At 46.1% G+C, this 16,108-nt stretch overlaps 1 long non-coding RNA gene across 1 annotated transcript; it reads right to left on the bottom strand.

Moving 5' to 3' along the window:
- Positions 1 to 6,276: 6,276 nt before the first annotated feature.
- LOC144827253 (uncharacterized) lies at positions 6,277 to 8,414 on the bottom strand. The gene is made up of 2 exons (XR_013610102.1): positions 8,311 to 8,414; positions 6,277 to 6,464 (listed from the first exon to the last, which is right to left on the bottom strand). It is a non-coding gene; the product is annotated as an uncharacterized LOC144827253 (long non-coding RNA).
- Between the last annotated feature and the right edge of the window lie 7,694 nt (positions 8,415 to 16,108).

The raw sequence follows: 16,108 nt of genomic DNA, 5'->3' as shown, positions 1-16,108 counted from the left end.
AAATAGGTCTTTTAAGCAGTTATGTGTCAGCAAAGACATGAAGTAACCACATGCTTCTGTCACAATGGTTGCACAAGTGGACATAGACTCACAGTGTGATTCTAGACAAGCAAGACTATTCCCTGGACTTTAGCAGGAGAAACTCACTAGTCTGGAAGGAGTTAGGTGACTGTATACATTCTACACATTTCACTACAGCACTGCTAGTGTGAATGCCTGACTCATTCTGCGAATACATAAGCAATGACTGGGTTCTAAATCTACTGAAACTTGACAACAGGATAGGTTTTTAAGCAGATATGTGTCAGCAAAGACATGAAGGTACCACATGTTCCTGTCACAATGGTTGAACAAGTGTACACAGACTCACAGTATGATTCTAGATAAGCAAGACTATTTCCTGTATTTTAGCAGGAGAAACTCTCTAGACTGGAAGGGGTTAGGTGAGTGCATACGTTCTACACATTTCACTACAGCACTGCTAGTGTGAATGCCTGACTCATTCTGCGAATGCATAAGCAATGACTGAGTTCTAATACTACTGAAACTTGACAACAGGATCGTTTTTTAAGCAGTAATGTGGCAGCAAAGACATAAAGTAACCACGTGCTTCTGTCAAAATGGTTGCACAAGTGGACACAGACTCACAGTGTGATTCTAGAGAAGCAAGACTATTCCCTGGACTTTAGCATGAGAAACTCACTAGTCTGGAAGGGGTTAGGTGACTGCATACATTCTACATATTTCACTACAGCACTGCTAGTGTTAATGCCTGACCCATTCTGAGAATACATAAGCAATGAGTGTGTTCTAATACGACTGAAACTTGACAACAGGGTAGTTTTTAAAGCAGTTATTTGTCAGCAAAGAAATTAAGTAACTACATGCTTCTGTCACAGTGGTTGCACGAGTGGACACAGAGTCACAGTGTGATTTTAGACAAGCAAGGCTATTCCCTGGACTTCAGCAGGAGAAGCTCACTAGTCTGGAAGGGGTTAGGTGAGTGCATACAATCTACACATTTCCCTACAGCACTGCTAGTGTGAGTGCCTGACTCATTCTGCGAATGCATAAGCAATGACTAAGTCCTAATACTTCTGAAACTTGACAACAGAATAAATAGGTCTTTTAAGCAGTTATGTGTCAGCAAAGACACGAAGTAACCACATGCTTCTTTCACAATGGTTGCACAAGTGGACATAGACTCACAGTGTGATTCTAGACAAGCAAGACTATACCCTGGACTTTAGCAGGAAAAACTCACTAGTCTGGAAGGGGTTAGGTGACTGTATAAATTCTACACATTTCACTACAGCACTGCTAGTGTGAATGCCTGACTCATCTGCGAATACATAAGCAATGACTGGGTTCTAAATCTACTGAAACTTGACAACAGGATAGGTTTTTAAGCAGATATGTGTCAGCAAAGACTTGAAGGTACCACATGTTCCTGTCACAATGGTTGCACAAGTGTACACAGACTCACAGTATGATTCTAGACAAGCAAGACTATTTCCTTTATTTTAGCAGGAGAAACTCTCTAGTCTGGAAGCGGTTAGGTGAGTGCATACATTCTACACATTTCACTACAGCACTGCTAGTGTGAATGCCTGGCTCATTCTGCGAATGCATAAGAAATGACTGGGTTCTAATACTACTGAAACTTGATAACAGGATAGTTTTTTAAGCAGTAATGTGGCATCAAAGACATAAAGTAACCACATGCTTCTGTCACAATGGTTGCACAAGTGAACACAGACTCACAGTGTGATTCTAGAGAAGCAAGACTATTCCCTGGACTTTAGCATGAGAAGCCCACTAGTCTGGAAGGGGTTAGGTGACTGCATACATTCTACATATTTCACTACAGCACTGCTAGTGTTAATGCCTGACTCATTCTGAGAATACATAAGCAATGACTTGGTTCTAATATGACTGAAACTTGACAACAGGGTAGTGTTTTAAACAGTTATGTGTCCGCTAAGAAATTAAGTAACTACATGCTTCTGTGACAATGGTTGTACAAGTGGACACAGACTCACAGTGGGATTCTAGACAAGCTGGACTATTCCCTGGGATTTAGCAGGAGAAACTCTCTAGTCTGAAAGGGGTTAGGTGAGTGCATACATTCTACACATTTCATTACAGCACTGCTAGTGTGAATGCCTGACTCATTCTGCGAATGCATAAGCAATGACTGGGTTCTAATACTACTGAAACTTGACAACAGAATAGGTTTTTTAAGCAGTTACTTGGCAGCAAAGACATGAAGTAACCACATGCTTCTGCCACAATGGTTGCACAAGTGGACACAGACTCACAGTGTGATTCATTCTAGACAAGCAAGACTATTCCCTGGACGTTAGCAGCAGAAACTCACTAGTCTGGAAGGGGTTAGGTGACTGTATACATTCTACACATTTCACTACAGCACTGCTAGTGTTAATGCCTGACTCATTCTGCGAATACATAAGCAATGACTGGGATCTAATACTACTGAAACTTGACAACAGGATAGGTTTTTAAGCAGTTATGTGTCAGCAAAGAGATGAAGTAACCACATGCTTCTGTTATAATTCTTGCACAAGTGGACACAGACTCACAGTGTGATTCTATACAAGCAAGTCTATTCCCTGGACTTTAGCAGAAGAGACTCCGTAGTCTGGAAGGGGTTACGTGACTGCTTACATTCTACACATTTCACTACAGCACTGCTAGTGTTAATGCATGACTCTTTCTGCGAATGCATAAGCAGTGACTGGCTTCTAATACTACTGAAACTTGACAACAGGATAGGTTTTGAATAAGCATGGGCGGATTTTGCGGATTCGCAATCCGCGAATTTGCGGATTTGCGTATTCGCGGATTGCGAAAATACGCGAAATCCGCGAATTCTCGCGGATTAGCGGATTTTTTGGGGGTGTGTGTGTTCGCACGGGTTTCTGCAAGTTCGCGAGGGTTTTGTACTATTTCTCAAATTGCGAACTTACTTGTCGGGTCGCCAGTTTAGCGAACTTGTTGTTTCTACGTGCCCAGCCTGTTTGCTAAGCTTTCTTCATCACTGCCACCCTCTGTCACCACTGGCACTCTCTTTGGTCACCCATGCCACCCTCTGGCTCACCCATGTCACCCTCTGTGTCATCACATCACCCTCTAGTTCACCAGTGTACATTATTGGGGCAAAGCAAAGCACTGCCATCCTCTGTCAACACTGGCACTCTGGTTCACCCATGCCACCCTCTGGCTGGCACACCCATGCCACCCTCAGTGTCATCACAACACCCTCTGATTGACCACTGAGTGAACAAACACCTGCTAAGTGCTTTAAGTTTTGCAAACAACAACACCTGCCCTGCCCCAACTGACATTAATGAAGGCTGGCACCTGCTTGTCTGCTCCCTTTCCTTTTTGTTGCAAATGCAATGTAAATAATTTTTTTTAACAGGATGCAATGGCATACTTGTAACTATTCTGTGACTGTCAGAGCAGGGTCACACAATAGTTGCAAGTAGGCAACCGGATTCTGGAGGGCCCCTTCAGGAAGCACTACAGGTAAATGGTTACAAATGATGAGCTCGAACTTTTGCACCTGCTCGTTTGTTTTGCTTTTGCAAAACTCGTTTTTCGGTAATTTCGCCCTATTCGCGGGGCGCGTCGTAGTGCGAACTGGCCCGTGGAGGCCGCGAACTCGTGCGAGTTACCTCAAGGTTGAGTATGGGCGCCGCCATTTTGTGTGCGTGACGTATTTCCGTTTCCGCCCGCTAAGTGTAATCTCGCGCGACTCGCGCCGTGCGAATACAAGTTCGCACGAGTTCGCGAGAGAAATCGCGTGCGAACTTACTTACGCGCACGTGATCGGGCCGCCATCTTGTTTTTCATTCATTCCTATGTGTCTGGGTATGGTGTTTCTATCCTCTCTATATCTCTGCCATCCTTTGCTTGTTTTAATATTTTTTTGATCTATTTAACTTATTTTCTATCCCTGTATTTTTCTAGATCTATATTTTTGTGTTTAGGCTACTTTTGTTTACTTTTGAACTACTTTTTTAAACTTTTACTTTCCTTCTTCCCTACTCTTATTCTTTTTCATTTTGTCTCTTCTTTACTGCTCACACCTGCCCAGAACATGGTCAAGACAGCTGTGAAGCTGCCCAAGACGGGCACCGCAGCCCGTGCCCGGCTCCCGTGTGGTCGATTGAGGGCGGAAATGGTGGTGCCCCGGGAGATTTTCAGCCCTGAGGAGGTGGGCGCACTTGTTTTTTACGTGCAGCGTCGTCTCCCCAGGACCATCGCGGCAGGCGGCAGGATTGCTGCTGGTTACACCAACAGCCAGGAGCGACGGAAGCGGTGGGGGCAGGTGTGCCGGGCCCTTTTTAAGATCACGGGGGTCCAGCGCACCTACAATCAGGTCACCCACCGCTGGACCGACATCCTTGACCGAGAGCGTGACCTGCTAGACGTGCTGGGAGTGGAGGTCCCCGGTCTTGGTGAGTAGTAGTAGCAATTTTTTCATTAATATTTAAAAATCTTCTGTGCATTTCAGGTGCACTGTTCTCCTTCTCTGTGCCGGTGCCACTGCTTATTTGTTATCTATTTTGTGTTCATTTAATTGGGCTGAGTATGAGTGTATTTTACAGAACTGCGTAATGCTAGACACAAAGGGGCAGATTTACAAGCCCCTTGTTCCACGTTTACACTGCCTTACCTGACGCACAGCGACGTAAACGTGGCGCATCCCTGCGAGTCATGTACAACGTGATGCATCTAAGGAGATGCGCCACGTGAATGCCTGGGCCTGCGCCTCAATGGGTGCGTTCCCACGCAGGGGGGGAGTGGGGGGTGGGGGGTGCCAGTCAGGCAGATGTGTGCCTCGCAAAAGTGCCTGCGTGAAATCTACAAGATTTAACGCAGGCATTTCCGCGACGCTGCTATGTCAATTCTTTATGCCTGCTTGCTTGAAGCAGGCGTAAGGACTGATGCGTTATGTAGAGTATTGGGCAGCCCTGAGCACTGCTATAGTTGCATTGCGCCTGCGACGCGACTCTAGAGATGCGCCCCTATTTCGTCACGAGATGCGTCACGCATCTGCCTACCCTTGCGCCAGGGTTTGCCGCATTGTAATAGCGGCGCATCTGCCGTGACGCAAGGTTAGTTTTGCGTTACGTATTTGTTCTGGTGCACATCTGGAGGTGTCCAGCTCAGAACTCGTAAGTATGCCCGTAAGTGTCAGATTAGCAATTACCTGCGCATCCCTGCAAAGTGTGTGGCACGGCAGCACCACCCATGGTGCGCCGTATTTACAATGCGGCACACCATGGTCCCAAAACGTCACCGAAGCGTTACGCATCGGTGCCGTAAAGGCGGCTCTTTGATGGAGTTGCGTTGCAACGATGGCGCAGCTCCAGCAATGCTGCGTCAAGCCGTAAGTCTGCTTCATGCAGGCGCAGGGTTTCAGTGACGCATCATTGTCCTAAATGACTGATTGAAATTTTATATATTCCCCATAGCCACTTTTAGCATGCGTTCCTGCGCAGGAACGCCCTCCCTTGCGATGGAATGCTCCCTAATGGCGCAGGGTTTTAGAATGGGATGCATCTCCCATATGCGTCACGTTGTTAATATACGCCACACCATGGCGCCTCTCTTGTGGCGCTGCGTCACAAAATTGACGCAAGAATGGAGCAAAAGAGCTGCAAGTGGCTTGTAAATCTGCCCCTAGAGTAGAGGCTCAGGTGCAGTCCTTCCTTTGTAGCCCTCTTTTTGGATGAAATAGTAGGTTCTTGTTCTTTCTAAATGTTTGATTTGGTTGACAAGGACATCGGCAAGCAGCAATCATCAATGTTTTCTGTTATTTCTTTCATGTTGTACGTCAGGTCCGCCCAGGGGCAAGCGGACCGAAAAATCTGATGCAGCAGTGGCTCCAAAGGAGGAGGATGCAGGCCAGGGCGGCGAGTGCTCCTTTGCTGGCCCCAGTAAGTTTTCATTTAAATATAGAGGACCTATTGTTGTCCAAGCATTCCTAATTTAATTGTTTCGAAATAGGGTTTAGATAGGAGCAAAATCAATAATCCAACTGTTGCAGGGACAATTCTCCACAAACCGAACTATGGACAGCAAAGACCAGAGTAATAATATTTCAGAGTGGCGTGTTTGGCACACTGTATAAATAAACCTGGTAGTGTCAGCAGCACAGACTCCTCCTTGCAAAAATTGCAAAACTTTTCGCTCAGTCACTCTAGTCTGGACTCTCTGGAGGACTAAAAACCACAGAGTCAATTCAAGTTTAAAAGCTTTATTAAAAGTTTAAGTAAACACATATATGAAAATAAAGTTAGTTGGAAATGGAAAAGTGCTTGGTGCTGAGTTGATGAGTACTGGATTGGTACACATTTCTTGTGGTCGAGCCGAGCTTTCACCTGGTTTGAAGTTGATGTTCCTCTTGTCCTTAGAAGTCCAGTTTCTGTCTGTTCAGAGAAAAATAGTGTGTGTTAAAATTAAGCAAGCATTCAACAATTGTGAATATAAAAATGAAGCAAGACAACAGCTTTCCCTGGAAGGAGGGACATTTTTACTTTAGACTAGAGTAGACAGTCAATTAATTTTTCTGTTGTTTTCACATTTTTTCATTCATAGACCAAATACTAGTGGAGTGGTGTAATCTAACATTCTTAAATCTACTTTGTAGGTGGAACATCTGGTGGCGGGGCCAGCTCAGATGTGGTGGTCATCAGTGACTCGGAGTCCGAGGGTCAATCTGGGGAGGAGGCGGCGCTAGAGGAGTCGGACCAAGAGCAAGAAGTACAGACTGTGAGGAAGGAGACGGTGGCGGTGGCGAGTACAGGTAAGCTGGATCATGGAGGTACTATCTGACTCTTAGATAGGATATGATGTGTATTCAGTGGTGGCCCAGTGACAAATTACAATATGGTAATTACAGCAGGCTGGGACCGACAGACAGATGGAGGCAGAGACAGAGAGAGAGGAAGACAGAAGGAGAGAGAGAGAGAGGGAGGGAGCCAGAGGGAGGGTGAGGGAGGGAGACAGAGAGAGAGAGACAGCGAGGTAGAGGGAGACAAAGGGAGACAGAAAGAGTGAGACAGAGAGAGAGAGAGAGAGAGAGAGAGAGAGAGGGAGGGAAACAGACATATCGCCTGGGCCTGGTGCAGATGATACGGTTGCTGGTGTGGTTAACGGCTCAGAGGAAAAATCACTCACTTCTGCCAGATCTCTTTCATATGAAAGAGCACCAAACCAAGGATACAAGTGAGTTGTGGGAAGGGAAATGGTGATTCAAGCGCCCCTCCCTGCGGACGCCCATGATACTGGCCTGAATAGTTTTGTACTGCCCTGGCTAGTTGCTAGTTGTACTGTGACACAACTTCCTGCTGAATCATTTTGTGTTAATCATATTCTTAAAGAGCATTGGTTACAGATTATGTCTTTCTTTCTTCATGTAGTTGGCAATACTAAAACCTCCAAACCAACGAGGAGTATGCTGGCTGTACTGGCCCGGCAACGGAGGCTGGAAGCAACTGTTGCTGAATATCGGCGACTGGTGGAACTAGAGGGGGACGACACGCACTCCAGTGCATCAAACCTAACAACATCTACATCCTCCTCTGTTACCCCACGTTCTACCGGTAAGCACAGTGCTCCAGCAAACCGGAGCCGTGCCGGAAGACGCCACCGCCGAGCAGCAAAAGCTGCACCTCGCAGCACTGTTAAAGGTCGCTTGCGCCGTGCACTCCGCAGAGTGTCCGACCTAGAGGCGGAGGTCCAGAAATGGACCAAATATCAGAATGTGGTGGAGGGCCTCCGCCTAGATCAAGCCATCCTCCAAGAAAGGTATGATGCCCTGGCCCTAAAGCATGATGCCCTGGAGGCCAAACTTAACAGCTTGCATCCATAGAGTGTCCCTTGCCCCTGTTTTTGAGACTTTTGGGGGGTGGGAATTGGGAGTTGGGTTTTTTGGGGACTTTTGAGGACTATTTATTTGTTGGGGTTAGGGAGGGTCTTGCGGGAGATTATTTTGTTAGGGATATAAATATACTTTTTCAAACTTTATCTGAGCATACCTGTTTTTTTACTACTTTTGAGCTGGGTGGGTGGTGGTTTTGCAGTAATTTCATTTAACTGAACACTGTCATCGTGTTGGTTCACGTGCAATAGGCCAAATGTTTTCCAAAGTAAATGCCTGTCACAGAGTTTGTTAATTCAAGAGCCCTAGGACTTTGCTGCTAGTACCACTGTCACTCTCTCGCCTCTCCGAATACTCCATTATACTACCTCCCATCCAAACGCTTATCTTACCTGTAATTTGTGTTTGAGGGCTGGCTCCACCTGGAATTCACAGAGTCCTAACGCGTTCTGCAGCAGGGCCACAACTGGAGTTTCCCGGCGTGGATTTTCTGCAAATCAAAAGCAATCAACATTAGAAATGTGGTAGCGGTGCTGACACAACCCTAAAACCTAGAAGCCCCAGAGACAGCACCCCTGAGACAGGCAAGCGAGCAATATAACGCCTACACGTTCACGTGCAATAGGCCAAATGTTTTCCTAAGTAAATGCCTGTCACAGAGTTTGTTAATTCAAGAGCCCTAGGACTTTGCTGCTAGTACCACTGTCACTCTCTCGCCTCTCCGAATACTCCATTATACTACCTCCCATCCAAACGCTTATCTTACCTGTAATTTGTGTTTGAGGGCTGGCTCCACCTGGAATTCACAGAGTCCTAACGCGTTCTGCAGCAGGGCCACAACTGGAGTTTCCCGGCGTGGATTTTCTGCAAATCAAAAGCAATCAACATTAGAAATGTGGTAGCGGTGCTGACACAACCCTAAAACCTAGAAGCCCCAGAGACAGCACCCCTGAGACAGGCAAGCGAGCAATATAACGCCTACACGTTCACGTGCAATAGGCCAAATGTTTTCCTAAGTAAATGCCTGTCACAGAGTTTGTTAATTCAAGAGCCCTAGGACTTTGCTGCTAGTACCACTGTCACTCTCTCGCCTCTCCAAATACTCCATTATACTACCTCCCATCCAAACGCTTATCTTACCTGTAATTTGTGTTTGAGGGCTGGCTCCACCTGGAATTCACAGAGTCCTAACGCGTTCTGCAGCAGGGCCACAACTGGAGTTTCCCGGCGTGGATTTTCTGCAAATCAAAAGCAATCAACATTAGAAATGTGGTAGCGGTGCTGACACAACCCTAAAACCTAGAAGCCCCAGAGACAGCACCCCTGAGACAGGCAAGCGAGCAATATAACGCCTACACGTTCACGTGCAATAGGCCAAATGTTTTCCTAAGTAAATGCCTGTCACAGAGTTTGTTAATTCAAGAGCCCTAGGACTTTGCTGCTAGTACCACTGTCACTCTCTCGCCTCTCCGAATACTCCATTATACTACCTCCCATCCAAACGCTTATCTTACCTGTAATTTGTGTTTGAGGGCTGGCTCCACCTGGAATTCACAGTGGGGGACTCGTCAACGTTAAGTAAGTTTCTTCATTGTGCAGAATCCAGGCATCAGCATTATGGGTAATGGATAGGGTGAGTCTGGAGGAGGAGGACTCAGGATAGACGACCAGGACTGAGTTCGTGTCAACTAACTGTTGTGAACCTGAGGAATGCTGCGGCATCAAAATCAAGACAGTTCTGTTGATGGGCTTGTTGTTTTATTGGTTGATTTGATTACAGTTTTGTTGGGAATGTGATGAAGCACTTGCTAAAGAAAGACAGACACACAGGAATAAAAGTGAATAAGGAGGACTATTTACAATTAATGAATGAATGATTGAGTCATTTTCAGAACTCGCTGTCAGGGAAGCAGAACTCGTCCTCATACTCTGCTAAATCATCAGTCGGGGTTACTTCTGGTAACTGAGGAGAACTTTCCTCGGGTAGGGCGGTGTCCTCTTCTTCCTGCGTGCATTCTCGTACTCTGTAATCTGGTGGTATGAAGTGCTGGTTCATCTTTATCAAGGTGAGCCGCTCCACATTTGCGGGCAAGAGGCGGGACCTTTTGGAAGTCACAATGCCACCAGCAGAACTAAAAACACGTTCTGAAGACACGCTTGCGAGTGGGCAAGACAAGTAATTGATAGCCAGGTTGGTGAGCTCTCGCCATATTTTTCTTTTCCCATGCCAATACGCCAATGGGTCCTCTGTAATATTGACCTCTGTTGAGTCATCCAGATAGGCCTGCACCATTGAAAGAATGTCCTCCCGGATTCCTGTACTTTGCACTTCTGTGTCCTTTCTAGGACCAGGAAACCCTAGCTGAGTTAGCCAACTCGCTTCAGACATATCGCATGCGCCTGGTGCAGATGATACGGTTGCTGGTGTGGTTAACGGCTCAGAGGGATAACCCCTGAAAAAGAGATCCAGTGTGCAGTGATGCACATGTAATCAAGGGCTTGGCAACTGGTCCACATGTCTGTTGTCAGGTGTATAGTGTGAACAGCACTCTTCTGCAAAGCTGCCCCCACCAACTCAAGCACCTCTTTGTGTAGTGCTGGAACAGCAACCCTGGCAAAATAGTACCGGCTAGGAACCTTCCATTTAGGGGCCAATGTTGCCACGAGTTCAAGGAAACCCACACCTTCGACAAACGAAAAAGGGAGAAGGTCCACCGCTAGCATTTTTGCCAGCTTAGTGTTATAGAGGCGTACAGTTGGGTGGTTGCGTTGAAATTGCGCATCTGAGGAGAACATGGCTGAAATGGTGCGCTGGACAAATTTACGGGATGATGCTGATGCCTTCTTCGACCCACTTCTGATCAGTGTTGACATTTTCCGCATTGGTGTGTCTCCCAGACTCTCAGTGTGCCTGCTATGTGTTACGGAGGGTGTGGTGCTGCAAGGGGTACTGGGTGCAACCGGACACATGTCTGACGCTTCTTCTACCTCCCCATCATCTTCAGATGAAACACCTACTATGGGTATATTTTGGCCACTTGCCCTTTGGGATCGCTTTCCCTTGACGTTTGCTAGGTGCGGAAACCATTCGACAGCGTGCTTTCTTTCAAGATGACCTATCTGGACTCCGGTTCCATAGTTGGTACCAGTCTTACCACGGCTAACGCTAGTCTTACAAATGCAACAAACGGCTATGTTATCATATTTTTCATGGACACTAAAAAAGTTCCAAACTGGGGACTGGAAACTTCTGGTTTTGCCGCACGAGGTGATACTGCTGCCAATGCCAGATGAAGCAGTGGTGGATGAGCCTTGCAGACATCTACTGGGTTGTGCAATTATTGCAGCAACCTTACTTGAGGGAGTCGAGCTGGATGGAGTCCCCCTCTGGGGAGAAAATATGGGAGCTGTAGGTTTTGTTGAACTTGTGGTACTACTTGACTGCGTTGGTGGTGCTACCAGTGGCACGTCGCCAGGGTCACGCTCAGCATGACGTCGGGATAGGGTGTAAATGTCTGTCTGCTGCATGGCCGGTGTGGCTGGACTGACATGTGTGATGACTAGGTCATTGCTGTCATCCTCTTCAACAACATCAGAATGCACCACTTCATCAAGTCCGACGTTCGGATCCATAAGTATGAGCTTTCCGGGGCCCTTCCTTTTACCATGTGATACCTTTCGCAGCTCATGGTGTGCCTCCCTCTCAGACGTCAGAGATGGTTGCCAATCTAGATCCACATCATCATCTGATGGAGCGGGGCTTGAAGAGGAACTTCTACACACCCTCCTTGATCTTTTCCTTGCTGGGGAGCTGGGAGAAAATGAATCATCAGGAGGAGTGGCTTCGTCTTCCTGACATGATACCCCGGCTCCAAAGTCAATTTCCTCCTGTGCCCCCACTTCTGGAAGAACAACCATTGTGGGCACTTGCACCGCTCCATGGCCATCTTCACTGACCTCTACTTGCAAGTCTCCATGGACCTCTCCTTCTCGGCCTTCTCCTTCTCGGCCTTCTCCTTCTCGGCTTTCTCCTTCTCGGCCTTCTCCTTCTCGGACAGCTCCTTCTCGGACAGCTCCTTCTCGGACAGCTCCTTCTCGGACAGCTCCTTCTTGGACAGCTCCTTGCGCATGTACTTCTGCTTGTACTAGTAGCCCATGCAGTTGTTGTTGCGGCTTTGGTTGTTGAATAGTACTTGTGAGATGAGTTAAAACCTGTGTTGATGGCGTGCTGCTACTTTCTTGCGATGATCCAACATCACTGGTCGTTGGTGATTCAACAACTAAACAGGCTACCTGTGCAGCACTCATGGTGGGCCTTTGTTTTTTTTGTTGTTGTTGCCCAAAAAATGTCTTGGTTGAGCAACCAGTCGCCTTGGTAAGTGGTGCCACTTGCTTCTTCTTCTCCTTAGTAGAGACATCTTTCTTGGAAGAGGACCTACGGGCACCTCTTTTTGGAGCCATCTTCTTCAGATGTCGGAACAACAGGCCGCAGCAGCACTTCTTCCTGGCACTGATGCTCAACGATGATGCGTAGTTTTGTGCACCTAAACGCAAACGAAGACAGAGGAACATCAGTAAATATAAATGTTGCATATGTAGCGCTTGAATAAACAGTTAGCAAGTAGGCATTTATGAATACACACGTGCACACCACACAATATGGAATTTTCAAAATTAGGATTTGCTAAATTTTTGGGAAACAGGAATTTAACATTGATCCAAGAGAGCACACACACAGAGGGTTGTGCTTTCATGTACCCCTGACTCCGCCTGGGCACAATGGGTGAAAGCAAGGCACAATGGGTGCAGGCCTATGTCTCAAAGCTCACTGCCTGCCTTCAAAATGGCCGCTTGACCCCCCCATCCACATGGCCAGGAACATGCCTCAAAATGGCCACCACCAACATAGCCAGCACCCAACCCCTACTCCAAAAAGTGAAAACACACAACACAAATCAAATCACCACAATCCAATGCCATCCATCCATTTTCAGAAGGCTTATGCTGCCTGCTGGTGGTTTTCCGGTGCAAAATTGCAGTTTTTACAATTTCGCGAGTGCGAGATTGTTGCTTCACGGCGCGAACGTGGCAAAAACCCGCAAAATCCGCGAACAGACCGATTCTGGGCCCCCCTGGGCATAATGGATGACATCAGAGCACAGTGGGTGCAGGCCTATGGCACAAAGCACACAACTTACAAATGGCCCCTAGACCCCCACCCACACGGGACCAGACAATAAAATGGCCCCCACCCCCATAGCAAGCCCCCAACACCACCCCAAAAAGTCCTAAAACACACAAAAATCAGCACAATCCAATGTCATCCATGCCCTGGCCAGAATCATGTTAACAAAAATAATTTCAACAAAACAGTTGTATCATCCATGCACCCATAAATAAGCCTGGTGGTTTTCAATTCATGTGCAGCAGAATTGTAATTTTTACAATTTCGCGAGTGCGAGATTGTTGCTGCGCGGGACACGAGCAGTGCGAACACAAGCAAAAACATCCTCAGCTCGCGAACTTGCAGATTTTCCCCCCAAAAAAGTCGAAAAAAAAACAACACACACAAAAATCACCACAAACAAACAACATCAACTTACTTCTTTGTGAAATCAAAATTCGAATCCAAAAGTAATCCAAAAGGCCTCAAATCCAAATATCCAGCAGCAACCACAAAAAGTAATCCTTCCCAGTCAAGAATGATCGAAAAGTGGCCAGGAAATGGAGGAGCTTGCTGGACAGGAACAGGAAGTTGGAGACTGGGGCACTTCCTTCACCCCACCCCTATGGGAGGAGCTTGCTGGACAGGAACAGGAAGTTGGAGACTGGGCCACTTCCTTTACTAAGTAATTTTTGTACTTTCGCTAGTGCGAGATTGTTCCTGCCCGCGCCGCGGACCGCGAGCAGCGCGAGCAGTGCGAACACAAACAAAAAATCCGCTTCGCGCGGATTTGCGTATTCTCGCCGCATCCGCGAGAGTTCGCGGATTGCGGATTCCCCAAAAATACGAAAAATACGCGAGCGTAACGGATTTTACGCCCATGCTTAGTTTTGAAGAAGTTATGTGGCAGCAAAAACATAAAGTAACCACATGCTTATGTTGTAATTCTTGCATAAGCGGACACAGGCTCACGGTGTGATTCTAGACAAGCAAGTATATTCCCTGCACTTACGCAGAAGAGACTCACAAGTCTGATAGCAGTTTGGTGACTGCATACATTCTACACATTTTAATACAGCCCTGCTAGTGTGAATGCCTGACTCATTCTGTGAATGCATAAGCAATGACTGGGTTCTAATACTACTAAAACTTGACAACAGGATAGGTTTTTAGACAGTTATGTGTCAGCAAAGACAAGAAGTAACCACATGCTTCTGTCACAATAGTTGCACAAGTGGACACAGACTCATAGTGTGAATCTTGACAAGCAGGACTATTCCCTGGGATTTAGAAGGAGAAACTCACTAGTCTGGAAGGGGTTAGGTGACTATACATTCTACAAATTTCACTACAGCACTGCTAGTGTTAATGCCTGACTCATTTTGCGAATGCTTAAGCAATGACTGGGTTCTAATACTACTGAAACTTGACAACACAATAGGTTTTTAAGCAGTTATGTGTCAGCAAAGACATGAAGTAACCACATGCTTCTGTCACAATGGTTGCACAAGTGGACATAGACTCACAGTGAGATTCTAGACAAGCAAGACTATTCCCTGGACTTTAGCATGAGAAACCCACTAATCTGGAAGGGGTTAAGTGACTGTATACATTCTACATATTTCACTACAGCACTGTTAGTGTTAATGCCTGACTCATTCTGCAAATACATAAGCAATGACTGGGTTCTAATACTACTGAAACTTGACAACAGAATAAATAGTCTTTTAAGCAGTTATGTGTGAGCAAAGACATGAAGTAACCACATGTTCCTGTCACAATGGTTGCACAAGTGTACACAGACTCACAGTATGATTCTAGACAAGCATGACTATTTCCTGTACTTTAGCAGGAGAAACTCTCTACTCTGAAAGGGGTTAGGTGAGTGCATTCATTCTACACATTTCACTACAGCACTGCTAGTGTGAATGCCTGACTCATTCTACGAATGCATAAGCAATGACTGGGTTCTAATACTACTGAAACTTGAAAACAGGATAGTTTTTTAAGCAGTAATGTGGCAGTAAAGACATAAAGTAACCACATGCTTTCTGTCACAATGGTTGCACAAGTGGACACAGACTCACAGTGTCGTTCTAAACAAGCAAGACTATTCCCTGCACTTTAGCAGGAGAAACTCACTAGTCTGGAAGGGGTTAGGTGACTGCATACATTCTACATATTTCACTACAGCAGTGCTAGTGTTAATGCCTGACTCATTCTGAGAATACATAAGCAATGACTCGGTTCTAATATGATTGAAACTTGACAACAGGGTAGTTTTTTAAGCAGTTATGTGTCCGCAAAGAAATTAAGTAACTACATTCTTCTGTCACAATGGTTGCACAAGTGGACACAGACTCACAGTTTGATTCTAGACATGCTGGACTATTCCCTGAGATTTAGCAGGAGAAACTCACTAGTCTGGAAGGGGTTAGGTGAGTGTATACATTCTACACATTTCACTACAGCACTGCTAGTGTTAATACCTGACTCATTCTGCAAATGCTTAAGCAATGACTGGGTTCTAATACTACTGAAACTTGACAACAGGATAGGTTTTTAAGCAGTTATGTGTCAGCAAAGAGATGAAGTAACCACATGCTTCTGTTATAATTCTTACACAAGTGGACGCAGACTCACAGTGTGATTCTATACAAGCAAGTCTATTCCCTGGCCTTTAGCAGAAGAGACTCCGTAGTCTGGAAGGGGTTACGTGACTGCTTACATTCTACACATTTCACTACAGCACTGCTAGTGTTAATGCATGACTCTTTCTGCGAATGCATAAGCAGTGACTGGCTTCTAATACTACTGAAACTTGACAACAGGATAGGTTTTTAAGAAGTTATGTGGCAGCAAAGACATAAAGTAACCACATGCTTATGTTGTAATTCTTGCACAAGCGGACACAGGTTCACGGTGTGATTCTAGACAAGCAAGTATATTCCCTGGACTTACACAGAAGAGACTCACAAGTCTGATAGCAGTTCGGTGACTGCATACATTGTACACATTTTAATACA

This window comes from Lissotriton helveticus, chromosome 4_1 (genome assembly GCF_964261635.1).
Source record: "Lissotriton helveticus chromosome 4_1, aLisHel1.1, whole genome shotgun sequence".
Classification (NCBI taxonomy): domain Eukaryota; kingdom Metazoa; phylum Chordata; class Amphibia; order Caudata; family Salamandridae; genus Lissotriton; species Lissotriton helveticus.
Note: the sequence above shows the minus strand (reverse complement) of the source record. Positions and strands in the feature narration are given on the sequence as shown.